This window comes from Ostrea edulis, chromosome 9 (genome assembly GCF_947568905.1).
Source record: "Ostrea edulis chromosome 9, xbOstEdul1.1, whole genome shotgun sequence".
NCBI lineage: Eukaryota > Metazoa > Mollusca > Bivalvia > Ostreida > Ostreidae > Ostrea > Ostrea edulis.
The window spans coordinates 63259170-63273959 of NC_079172.1; positions in this window are offsets into that span (position 1 = coordinate 63259170).

The following is a 14790-nucleotide window of genomic DNA, read 5'->3' on the forward strand; positions in this document are numbered from 1 at the left end:
AGTCAAAAAATGCTCTTTTAGTAGAAAGCAATCTAATAAAAATTTAAAACCCCTACTGGACTCGAACCCGCGAGCTACAGTTCAATAGTCGACGTGCTAATCTTCTGAGCTACTCATCTAGGCGATGAAGTTTGAAATGAATAGGCAAATATTGCTGATATTTATATTTTTTGATCCAGGTTTTAAAGGGAAGTCAGCCATTATCACGATGTATAGTACCTCCTTCAGACAGTTCCCCGCGGGACATCACATCTTGGCATCGTGATTATATCAAATCTACACACTGGTTCTATGAAATTTCATCGATCTGTCAACCCGAATATCCAAATATTTGTTTATAAAAGGACATTTTAAACAAAAGGAAATTAAATGACAACAATATCGTGATGTTACTTGAACAATTTATTTGGGATGTACCAATATCATTTGCCATAACTTGAACTAAGATAAAACGATATCCTTTATTTTATATATTTTTCCTCGCTAAATCGATTGACAGATTCTGACGTGGATTGTTTGATTTTCCTGTTAATAATTGATTGATTGAGTGATTGCATATTGTTTAACGTCCCTCTCGAGAATTCTTCACTCATATGGAGACCTCACCAATACCGCTGAAGGGCTTCAAATTTAGGCCTATGCTCGGCGCTTTGAGGGTTGTTTACCGTGCAACAACTACTATGTACATCCGTTTTTAGCTCACCTCATCGTCTGTTGTCTGCCTGTAAACTTTTTACATTTTCGACTTCTTCTCCAGAGCCATTGGACCAATTATAACCAAACATGGCCAAAAGCTTTCTTTGGTGAAGGGCTTTCAAGTTTGTTCAAATGAAGGGCCATGCCCCCTTCAAAGAAAAAAAAAATGCAAAAATAAGGTGGCCCGTTGGGTCATTTAACAATCTTCTCAAGAACCACTGGACCAGAAGAGCTGAAATGTACATAATAGCTTCCTGACATAGTGCAAATTCAAGTTTGTGAAAATCATGGACCCCGGGGGTTAAATGGGGCCACAATAGGGGATCAAAATTTTACATAGAAATAAATGGGAAAGATCTTTAAAAATCATCTTTTCAATAACCACTGAGCCAGAAACACTGAGGTTTACATGAAAACTTTCTGACATAGTGCAGATTCAAGTTTGTTAAAATCATGGCCTCCGGGGATATGATAAGGCCACAATAGCGGATCAAAGTTTTACATACAAGAATATAGGGAAAATCTTTGAAAATCTTCTTCTCAAAAACTGCTGGGCCAGGAAAGTGGAAATGTACATGAAAGTTTCCTGACATAGTTCAGATTCAAGTTTGTTAAAACCATGGCCCCCGGGATTAAGATGAGGCGACAATAGGGGATCAAAATTTTACATTCAAATATATAGGAAAAATCTTTAACAATCTTCTTCTCAAGAACCACTTAGCCAAAAGAGCTGAAATTTACATGAAAGCTTCCTGACATAGTGCAGATTTAAATTTGTGAAAATCATGGACCCCAGGTGTTAAATGGGGCCACAATAGGGGATCAAAGTTTTACATACAAATAAATAGGAAATATCTTTAAAAATCTTCTTCTCAAGAACCACTAAGCCAGAAAAATTGAGATTTACATGAAAGCTTTCTGACATAGTGCAGATTCAAGTTTGTTAAAATCATGCCCCCCCCCCCCCCCGGGTTAGGATGAAGGCACAACAGGGGATCAAAGTTTTACATACAAGAATATAGGGAAAATCTTTAAAAATCTTCTTCTCAAAAACTGCTGGGCCAGGAAAGTGGAAATGTACATGAAAGCTTTTTGACATAGTGCAGATTCAATTTTGTTGAAGTCATGTCCCCCTGTGGTTAGATGGGGCCACAATAGGTGATCAAAGTTTTACATACAAATAGATAGAGACAATCTTGAAAACTCTTCTTCTCAAAAACTACTGGGCCAGGAAAGTGGAAATTTACATGAAAGCTTCCTGACATCGTTCAGATTCAAGTTTGTTAAAACCATGGCCCCCGGGAGTAAGATGAGGCGACAATAGGGGATCAACGTTTTACATACAAATATATAGGGAAAATCTTGAAAAATCTTCTCAAGAACCACTGAGTCAGAAAAGCTGAAATTTACATGAAAGCTCTTTAACATAGTGCATATTCAAGTTTGTTAAACTCATGACCCCTTTGGCTAGGATGGGGCCACAATGGGGGACCAAAGTTTTACTAATAAATAGAAAAAAAAATCTTTAAAACATTTCTCTTCAAGAACCATTGGGCCAAAGTTTACATTTGCACGAAAGCTTCCTGACATAGTGCAGATTCAAGTTTGTAAAAATCATGGTTTCTGGGGGTAAGATGGACCACAGTAGGAAATCAAAATTTTACATACAAAAATATAGGGAAAATCAATAAAAATCTTCTTCTGAAAAATCGCTGCGCCAGAAAAGTTTACATTTACATGAAAGCTTCCTGATTTAGTGCAGATTCAATTTTGTAAAAATCATGACCCCGGCAGTAGGTTGGGGCCACAATAGGGATCAAAGTTTTACATGCAAATATATAGGAACAAATCTTTAAATATGAGCCAAGGTGACAGGTGAGCGATGTGTCCCATGGGCCTCTTGCTATGGTAATCTCCGAGGACCCGTGACATTCACACCTGATGCTGGGCGTTTGGCGATGTAACAGTCACTCCCCACAGGGTTTTGACACAATATGAGGAAACTGGTTTATAAAGTATAATAGTGTCTATTATAGTCACCATTATACTATATATACCAGTTTCCTCACATTGTGTCAAAACCCTGTGTCACTCCCTCTTTTAACGACTTAAGTCTGTCTGTCTTTTTTTTTGGTTGAAAATATTTTATTTATCAAATCAAAAGGATTGAGAACAAGTTCTAACAACTTACACGTCCCTCGCCTAGGTCTGTCGCGGCTGGGATTCAAACCCCGACCATCCACATGCGGGGCGAACGCCTTACCTCTAAACCACCGCATCGATTCTAATCTTTCTTTAGCATGGCCTTGTCATGTATTCATTGTCAATGTGGTGATCATATTTATTAACAAAATCTAATCAATTCATCGTTTTTCAGATCGTGACATATTTACAACTGTAATTACAGGTCTTTATCTGAAGGCACGTGTAAGTTTGAAAATGTACGACTCATTGTATTAAGCAGCTTGAAAGGTATCGTTTTATGTACTTTGTGACAGTCACGTGATATTCGATTGAAACAAAAGAACTTCATTAATAAGGCAGATAAACTGAATTCGTTTGAGTTTATTATTAAGTTTCATTTCATCTTTATTCAGAAATCTTATTTGTGGATGTGTGTTCAGCACTCATCGAAGAGTAGGAAGACTGCTACCTGAGCAATATTTCCTCTACACATCGGTGTTTGGAGACATATACATGTATCATCGAATGCACTTGGTCACGTGGGATAGTGTGATGATCTTGAGCAGTGAAATCTTGTCAATAAAATTTGTCTTTTCGAGAATAAATGAAATGTAATTGCATCAGTATTAACTTATCATATAATTAATCAATACGAGGACAGAAAAGATTATAAAAAGTAGGCTCGATTTCGAATTGGGATACCCATACGTGCAGCCATCTAACAGGTGCCCGCTCCATTTCACAATAAAGTGCATGGAGTATTTAACCTGTTATCGACATAAATTCAACCTATTGTCATATTATTATAATATAACTATATATCCTGGGAGCGGATTTACATAAGCCATTGCACGACTTGCTTTCCAATCGATCTCCGTTGTTACTTGCATTTTGTAATTACACTGTACATATTATAATAAATGCATGGACTAAGTAGAGTATTTGTTAGATGCGAAACGAAACGAAATTTACAGAAACGAAATCTATCGAAACAGATTGCATAATCGAATTATTTAAACTATAATAATTAAGAATGGTATCTTAGACCCCTGTGAAAGTAACCACATATAAATAAAATTCCCCTCCCTAAAATTGATGTAGTCTTTTGGGTTGACTGATACATAGTTTTAAACGTTGGAAATCCCCCTCCCTATTTCCCAACGTACGAGGTTTGGGAGTAGCCGGCGTCGGATCCACCTTTGGGCAAAAATATTTTTTTTAACTATTTTTTGCTCTAAAGACAAATGTATACATGTGAATATTGTTGGTTTTAGAAGATAGACAAATAAATTGGTGCATGACTTTAGTGTTCATGAATATATGAGTGTTGTTAAAACGCCGAACTAAAAACTGAACGGAAATTTAAGAATAAAGAATAATCATAACGTAGGGTTAGGGTTATACAGGGAGTGTGGTATGTATAAAACAACGACAAATTGTCATCTTATTAAGTGAACAAGATGAACATATTGTGTTTGAATTTATTGTTTAACTAACAGCGACTGTCTAACCCTATAACCTTAACAGCGATTGAAACAATCAATGTATACAGATGCACCAAGATGGAGTTAATGACCCCAGTAAGAGGAATTAAAGAGGTTCACACCTGGGGTTTGTACACTTGAAAGGTAAGAGGAGCGTATGTTTCAGCCGTGGCATGCGACGATGTGCTTGTTATCGAGTTACAGTGTTCTAAACATGACCGTTTTACACAAGGTTACACAAGATTTATTCAATTCAACTTGATTTGTCTTCTAACAATACTGATAAATAGAAAGTTTAATACAAGCAAAATGGAAACGAATAGTGACCTTTTTGCACTTGAGATGCCAAAAAATTCATATCAAACTTGAGAGTTTAAAAGGGCCATGTCAGGTTCTCAAATTTCACATAATTAACTTTAAAAAGTGGGGATTAAAGATAAAACTTTTTAATTATTGGGGAAAATATTGAATTTTTATAAAAAACAATTTCGAGTAAATTAATTTAAACTTTTTTAAGAATAAGTGTTCTGTTTGGAAAAATATATCAACCAAATTAATAAATTATAACATTTGAACTAGTTCCAAGACTCAAGTACTTGTCATAAATTGTAAAACTGAAATACACGTATAGGAGTATGAAAATAGAAGATATATTTGATGAAACAGAAACTGTAATATGCAGATTTAGAAAGTTTTGATTAATCAATCCTTCCGCCACAAAATATAGTCTATGTCAAACTCTTTCAAAATGTTAATTGACATAAATTTTTTCAACTGGATAGAGTTCAGTAATAGATGCTTGATATGTTTGCACCAAAGGGATCAGTATTGAACCAGTGGGTACTTAGTTTTAGCATCCTGCGCAGTTGTGCTCAAAAGCCAAGGAACCAACTTCCTTAACATATTTATTTCATAGTATATGAAATAGCTAAAAGGTTAACAGAAAATTCCTGATTGAATTAAAAGGTCATCTCATTAATCTAAATAATAAGATATTAATGATTAGATAAGGAATCAACTGGTAGAAGTTTTTGACTATTTAGTATTGGAGTGCTGTGATCATCCAATCGCTATTAGTTAAACAATAATAAATCAAACACAAGATGTTCATCTTGTTCACTTAATAAGATCACTATCTGAGATTGTTGTTTTATACATACCACACTCCCTGTATAACCGTATTGCTGAATGCTAAAGATATGTACAAATGTACCATAAAGTCCCTGAACAATGTAAATATACACTGCATTGTATGTGTATACATTTGTGTTAAAGACGTTTTGCCACGAGAGGGGGTGGGGCATTTTAAATGCTAATCCGACTTCACTCACTACGAGTTAAGTCCTGTTGTTGTTCAGGCAAAGAAACATAACTCTTGCAATCAATTGAACTGCACGGTTTTGACACTATCCCCCGAGTACATGTTATGATACTTTCCCCTTTCTAATATCTGTATATATGGGTATGGTCGGTTTTTGGGTCGAGGTAGGCTGCTGGCGGACGGGTTGATGGTACAGGGATTTCGACAGTCTCGATTGAAGTCAGCATTTCGCAAATTCTGTGGTCGTTATAGCGATCTAGTTCGTCAATACAATCTCGCATTGGGTCAAATGCTGTCTGACGTGTTTCATACCGATTGTTGGGCCGTTGTTGGCACACTGATTTTGACTGCGGACGGCTCCGTTTGCCTGATCAGGATGTGGGGCTCACGGTGGGTATGACCGTTCGACAGGGGGTGCTTGCTCCTCCTAGGCACCTGATCCCACCTCTGGTGTGTCCAGGGGTCCGTGTTTGCCCAACTATCTATTTTGTATTGCTTGTAGGAGTTATGAGATTGATCACTGTTCGTTATCTTCACCTTGCACACATAGTGCGCAAGCGCTAATTGCGAATACTTGTCAGTTGTTTCCCTTATTTCAAACATAGGTGGCGCAAGACTCGTTTACGTCCTTGTTGACTTCCGGTGTACACAAGATTTATGAGAGATTGCATCGATTGTAAGGTTTTTGTTGTGCAAATAGGGAACGGGGGTAGAATTCCCGAGATATGAAGGTTTTAAAAAATTCAACTGGTTCATTGCCATCATGTGTGACAGCGACAACGATCGTTTTAAGTTCCACTCAGCGTCGTGCGCTATAAACTTCAGTCTTCAGTTCAGTCCACGTCCGACTACACAGATATTAGATGACGACTTTATTGCAGAGAGTATTTACGGGGGATTAAACATTTGCTCTGTAGATCGTAATATTCTGCATGAATGTTTTATGCTGAAATTTTATCTATCCTTAGTGATACAGTCATCAATGATCTTATAATTCTATGACTCCCCCCCCCTCCACTTCTAGACTAGATCAATAATCGAACAGGGGAAATTTGAGTCATCAATATATAAACGAAGTATGGTGCAAAAATATATTTCAGATGTCATTTAAAAATTAATTTTAGAGTTAACCAAAGTAATCAAAATATGAATGAACGCGATTGCTACCAGCACCCCCCTCTCTCTCTCGGTACGACGACGCGACTGTAATGGAGGGATGGAATCAGACTGTAACTGTAAGGCAGTGAATATTCCTAGGTCTTGTTTTCGTTTTTGATGACTGGATTGTAAATTAATTTCAACACTACTTTCATTGTTAATGTTGTTATAATTCAAAAAGTGTTGTAAAATATTGTTTGAATTTCAGGGAAAACGAGTCTGGATTCTTCAATAGTCAATACGTATGGAATTAATCAAAATATGGGATGATATTGTCAAACTTTCATAACTTATCAAAGTTTGCATTATCATAGTTATGTTGTTATGTCATGTTTATCAACTGATCCACGGACAGTCCTAACCAATTTAAACTGTTGGCGCAAACCAGAAGAAAAATGCATCTCAAGAGATTAAGATATTTCTGAATTTTTTAGAAATAAAATTTGAATCATATCTACTTTTATCAAAATTGAATGCAAATTCATAAAGCTATAAATTTATCCAAGTGAAGTAAATACAAATTTCACTGTCATATATACAATGTTGTGTTTATATAAAAGCCACACACAGGCCTATTGTTCATTGTGGTTTTTCATTTTAAAAAAATCATTGCATTACGTTTTTCAATATTCATTTGTAACTTCGATTTCAATCATTCAAATTGACCTTCAAATTGAAAAGTGTACTACATTTGTTAAGTGGTGTATTTTAGTATAAAATCATTCATATCATGAACTGTCATGGTACATATAAACATGATAAATCCTTATACGTGAAAGTAAACACGGGTCAAATTATGTAGGCCTACATCAGTTTCCTGCAACACCATGGACAAACGTCATTTGGATACAACCATTCCTATATTCAGGATACAGTCGTGCTTTTCACGCAGAGTATAACCAACTCATAGTATATCAATCATAATATATGGATGGGGACGTGAATTTAGAAGTTGAGAGAAAGCTTGAACTTCTGTCTTATTGCAATCCAAATTGTAATATTCAATTAAAATGTAGAAACTCGAAATTTTGAATCATTATTGTACACCTAGCATATGGGGTAGTAAAATTTATTTGACCTGCCAATTTTTATGCTCTTGCTTGCCCTATAATATGGACTAATAAAAAGTTAATCGCAAGGACTGTTTACCTACCGTGACGTCATCACGTAAGTGATATAAGATAAAACACGCAAATAAACTGTTAAAGAGAAGTTATACATATACATTCACTATTACTACACATTTTAACAGCTTGATAATAGAAATTCAGAGATATATGGATATATTTAATAATTGATATTCTTAATCAGAGAGAGAGAGAGAGAGAGAGAGAGAGAGAGAGAGAGAGAGAGAGAGAGAGAGAGGGGGGTGGGGGTGGGGGTGTCCGCATCTTATTGTTTTAAACATATGCAATTCAACAACTTATAAAGAATTCTGATGTATTTTATATTATATATTCAACCTAAACTACTGTTTAAGCATGTAAACTTAATTATGAAGTAGTTTATAATGAAAAACGTCAATGTGTATTGAATGTCTTTATTTAATCGATGTGACAGAGAAAATTCGGTTGCAGCTGAAACTCTCAACGTACTTTCCTTTCCGCCCAGAGAGTCTTGCAATGCGTTTTCTAAGTTCGTCTCTAAGCGCAGTGAGGTCCTCCGAATCGTAATCCACCATCGTTACTAAATATTCAACAACTTTCTAATCTAAATGTGTCCTTCGGACGCTCTCTTAAACTTGAGGTTAGAAACGCCTTGGACGTTAACGGATCGTACGCCACCTGTAATCAAGGGCGAGTAATTTGAAGTTTTATTTGCCATCCTTTATGGACATTAGTTGATTGATTGACAGGTTCAAATGATTGATTGATATATTGATTGACACATTGGTGGATTGAAATATCGTTTGATTGACACATTATTGGATTGAAATATTGATTAATTATAAATATTGAGTGAATTATATTTTGATTGACTGAAATAAGAATGGACTATTGTTGCTAAAACATATTGATTGACTGAAATAAGGATGGACTATTGATGCTACAACATATTGATTGACTGAAATAAGGATGGACTATTGATGCTACAACATACTGATTGACTGAAATAAGAATGGACTATTGATGCTACAACATATTGATTGACTGAAATAAGGATGGACTATTGATGCTAAAACATATTGATTGACTGAAATAAGGATGGACTATTGATGCTACAACATATTGATTGACTGAAATAAGGATGGACTATTGATGCTACAACATATTGATTGACTGAAATAAGGATGGACTATTGATGCTAAAACATATTGATTGACTGAATTAAGGATGGACTATTGATGCTACAACATATTGAACGTAACTATCCAAAGTCGTTGTAGGCTCCGTTTACCTGATCAGGATATAGGGCTAACGGCGGGTGTGACCGGTCGACAGGGGATGCTTACTTCTCCTAGGCACCTGATCCCACCTCTGGTGTGTCCAGAGGTTTGTGTTTGTCCAACTCTCTATTTTATATTGCTTGTAGAAGTCATGAGATTGATCACTGTTCGTTATCTTCACCTTTCATGATGCATTTCATTACTTGATATACATATTGATGTGTTGTATTGATATGAACATTGTTCTTCAATTGAAAATATGTTTTTATTAAGTAAAGCCATGACAAAGACTGCCAATACGTGTTGTCGTCATGTTTTATTGAATAAAAAACACCTCACCTTCATAAATGATGAATTTAACAAGATTATTGAAAAACGCTTTGGAAACTTTTACATAAACATCCAACTTAGCTTAATCAATTTCTGTCGCAGAATTTTCAGATAAAATTGTTTTACCGCTTGTGAACAAATTCTTAAAAGTTGATTTCAATCAAAATAAGGCATACTTGTGTGATTTTTTATGTTAGTTTTGCTACATTATAACAATTTCCGTTCAATTTTCCGTTCGGCGTTTAAACAAAACTCAAATATTCATGAACATTTACCAATTTATTTGTCTATCTTGGAAAAACAACATACATTTGTCTTCAGAGCAAAAAATAATAAAAAATAAATAAATACAAAATGCTGAAACACATATTTTTGCGAATAGGCGGATCCAACGCCGGTGACATCCTCCCTCCTCGTACGTTGGAAAAGAGGAGGAGGGATTTCCCAACGTTTAAAACTTTGTATCAGTCAACCTGAACGACTACATCAAAGGGGAGGCGAATGCTTTTTATATGTGATAATATTTACAGGGGCCTGATATACCATTTTTGATTATTACAATTAAAAGAGTTCGGTTATACAATCTTTTTCGTTAGATTTCGTTTCGTTTCGGTGGATTGTATTGCGGTAGATTTCGCTTCTGTAAATTTTGTTTCGTTTCGACTTTACAGGTACACGAATAAATATTGTTTAAACTAACCTATATTATCAACATAAAATCAAACATTATCAACATAAATTCAACCTTTTACCAACAAAAAATCAACTATTATCAACATAATTTCAACCTTTTACCAACAAAAAATGAATCTTTTCTCTACGTTATTCGACGTCGGAGTTTGATTGTCATGTAAATCTTCAAAGTCTTCCCTGTTTGTACATTAAAAATCTTTGTTGAATCAATGGCGATATGACCCCAGGAAGCAGATTGCTAGTTTTGTGCGTGCACAAGATATAACATTCATATATATGCTGACCAAAATATACGAATAGTAAGGGGCTTCTTGTACGGTTAGTTTTCAAAGGTTGCCCGAGGAAAGGCTTCGTTGCGGCTAATCGAATGCAACGGGAGTCTTCACAAGATATTTGTTAAGAATACAAATCAATGGTCAATTTTGTGATGGATTTGGTACAGTTAAGACATAGAATAAAAAAAATTGAAATAACACAAACCTGTCCATTTGAATAGGTTGGCCTAAGAAACATTTATATCTCTCTAAATATGAGGGTGTTGCATGTCTATGGTATTTTTTCTATAGGAGTGATGTACTTCTGTCGTGGAAATAAAGTATATGCTAAAATGATTATTAAAATCACGAAACATTAAGATAATATAACGCCACATTAAACAGATGGCAAACTTTTTATGATTTCGACAAAATCTTTGAAACAAAATACAGTATGATTTACTCCAAACATGTTTCATTTTCTAGAAAGAATTCCAATTTTTTATTTTGTTTGAGAGATGTATATTCTATTAAATTGTAAGAAATTGATCATTTCTCCTGCCTTTTTAAGTCACCCGAGTAGACTTCGGTGAGCTATTGAGTCCGTCGTGCGTTTTTAACTTCTTGATAACTACCTTTTACATTATTTTCAAATTTGGTATGAAGTATCTCTGGGAAGAGGGGAACATTAATTATAAATGTCAGGACTTCTGTTGCCTTAGAGGCGGGGCAGAAAATAGAAAATTCCCAAAGTTGACAAATTTTTAAAAACCTTCCTCTCTGCAACCGCACATGTGTAAGAAAACCTAAATGCATAGTGATGTAGAGCAGGAAGGCCTCTACCAAACTTGCAAATTTGATGATCTACAGGGTAGAGGTTTGAACTCCACAGCAGGGCCAAACTTGGTATATATGTATAATATTTATGTGTTGAACATTAAAGAAACATCTTTCTTAATGCTATTGATACTAAATAGAAACTAAATGGATATTTAGAATGAACAGGTAGACCTTTACACAAAAGTAAGAGATCGGGGTTTTTGGTATCAGGGTGGGGACAAGGCGGTAAGTGATTAAATGTGTGAGCAATTGAATATTTTTAACTTTTATTTTTGTAATGAGGCAAGAGAGAGTTTAGGATATATAAGGATATGATCGAAAGTTTGAAGACATGGAGATGATATTGATGAGGTAAGAATGGTAATGGTAATCTCATCGACATAAGATAGAATGAGAACACGGCATGACTGCCTATAAATAATGTAAACAAAACAAACACAGAATGTGGAAGGAAACAAGAAAATACCTTTGCTAGAATAATGTCAAACTGATTATTCAGATAGTTGATGATTCTCTGAATAATATTACAAAAAACACGTGATGTTGAAAAAAATTCATATGAACTACGATTTCAAAAAAGTCTACACAGGAATTGAAACTGAAGACTGGAATCCATCCTGGATACCACAAGGTTACTACAGATCCGCAATTCTAACCACAAGGTTGCCACAGATCCGCAATTCTAACCACAAGGTTACTACAGATCCGCAATTCTAACCACAAGGTTACTACAGATCCGCAATTCTAACCACAAGGTTGCCACAGATCCGCAATTCTAACCACAAGGTTACTACAGATCCGCAATTCTAACCACAAGGTTACTACAGATCCGTAATTCTAACCACAAGGTTACTACAGATCCACAATTCTAACCACAAGGTTACTACAGATCCGCAATTCTAACCACAAGGTTGCTACAGATCCGTAATTCTAACCACAAGGTTACCACATATCCGCAATTCTAACCACAAGGTTACTACAGATCCGCAATTCTAACCACAAGGTTGCTACATATCCGCAATTCTAACCACAAGGTTACTACAGATCCGCAATTCTAAGCAATAAAACGTCCAAGAGTTGAACATTGAAAATAATGTGTCGTTTGGAGTCTACATTCAATTAGAAATCCGAGAATGTAGGGTTTTCATTTTACTTAAATTAACGTTGTACAGAAGCTCCAGTCAGCTGAGTATATCAATTCCAATGTCATCGCTTTAGATGTGAACCATGTTCACGGCATGACATCACAGTTGCAAACGTGTGGTAAAATTTAAGGTGGCTCACTACACACAGAAATAGTTTCTCAAATCAGTACGAATTGATTTAATTATGAAAGTTATGATGATATACAATAAGCATACATGGCCAGAAAAGGCAAAAAATATACATATTTGGATAAAAACATGATTTTCAAAAAAATTATTTCAGCACATATGAACAAAAGACTGGTGGATTTGAATTCAAAATCTGCGGTTCACCAGCCCCATGCTTTAACCACTAAGCTATGATATTATACAAACAAATCGATCGATGCAAATAATTTCACAAAACATTTAAATCGCCATCTCGTGACATGGTGTCATACAGATGATAAGCTTTAGTGTAGTGAGCTACCTTTTAAGGCTGTTTTAAAAGTTTCCATCTTTATAAGCTGTCTTGCTGTTATGCCTTCTGGGCCCAAAATTGGAAGATATATATATATATATATATATATATATATATATATATATATATATATATATATATAATTAAATTCAGATCAACACAATTTCACTTTAGAATCAGATAAAGCGTCCATTCGTATTAAGAAAAATATAATTGATGTAGGCCTATTCTTTTTCACTGTACACGATGTGGATATTTAAAATTTAACATTTTATATCTATATGTAAGGCAAACGTAGAAAGGTGTTGCACGTCTCATGTTAATTTCCCTAAAGGTGTTGCATGAAAGATCGAAAAATTTAAGTTCTTCAAATATATGATAACACCAATTGGGACGTATGTCTTGATTCAATAATTTTTGAAAATAAGTTTAAAAAACATGTATTGACAAAAATTAGCCAAAATATTTTGAGTTTAAATTAAGCAATAAGCGATTTATATGATTTTTAGCATTAAAATGGAGGGGTATCCCCGAATTTAAAAAAATGCCTCCGTGAAACAAAATAGCATGAACATGTTCTTCGAGTTTTCCTCTATAAAACTGTAGCTTTGAAATTTCGTTTCACGAGGGCATTTTTTTTTTATTGTAAATTCAAAAAATCAAAACGACTTCACTGGTATTATTTTCAACTTCGCCTGTACGTTAATTTTAATGTGTGGACGACTACGTGGTTCAGTGGATCGCTCATCTGAATCACCTTAGCCCATATTTAAAAATATTTTTCCTATATATATTCGCATGTAAAACTTTGATCCCTATTATGGCCCCAACCCACCCCGCGAACCATAATTTTTACAAACTTGAAACTGCACTATGTCAGGAAGATTTCATGTAAATGTAAACTTCTTTGGCCCTATGGTTTTTGAGAAGAAGATTTTCCCTATATATTTGTATGTAAAATTTTAATCCCCTATTGTAGTCCCAACCTACTCCGGGGGCCATGGTTTTAACAAACTTGAATCTACACTATGTCAGGAAGCTTTCATGTAAATTTCAGCTTTTCCGATCAAGTGGTTCTTAAGAAGAGTTTTAAATGACCCCACCTTATTTTTGCGATTATCTCCCCTGTGAAGGGGCATATCCCTTAATTTGAACAAATTTGAAAGCCTTTTACCCAAGGATGCTTTTTGCCAAGTTTTGTTGAAATTGGTCTACTGGTTTTAGAGAATAAGTCGAAAATGTGTAAAGTTTAGAGACAAACGGACGAGTGATCAGGTTGATTGAAGGATTGTTTAACGTCCCTCTCGAGAATATTTCATTCACATGGAGACGATGAAGGGCTGCAAAATTTTAGCCTATGCTCGGTGCTTATGGCGTTGAGCAGGGAGGGTTCTTTATCGTGCCCCACCTGCTGTGACACGGGACCTCGGTTTTATCGGTCTCGTCCGAAGGACAGCCCATTTAGTCGCTTTTTACGACAAGCAAGGGTGATCACAAATCCTCACTCGAGCTTTTAGCTCAGGTGAACTAAAAACCACACAATGCTACTCTTTTCGGTATAAAGCAACTTGGTTTGTTGATTTCATGTTAAGTTTTGATTATATTGTCCATTTTATTATTTTACATGGAAGGCACATTTGTCACCTAAGTGGGGAGGGTGGTTAACCCCCTCCCATCCTCCCATCCCAGGTTCTATGTGCCTAAGTATAATTCTTTGTAGTATATACCGTGTTCTGTTGATGTTTGTAATTATATGGATCTGGTCCCCAATGTAACTTTTTTTTTTTAAATTTCTCTTCTAAGAGACTTGAACAAATTTAATGATTTATCGCTTTCCAG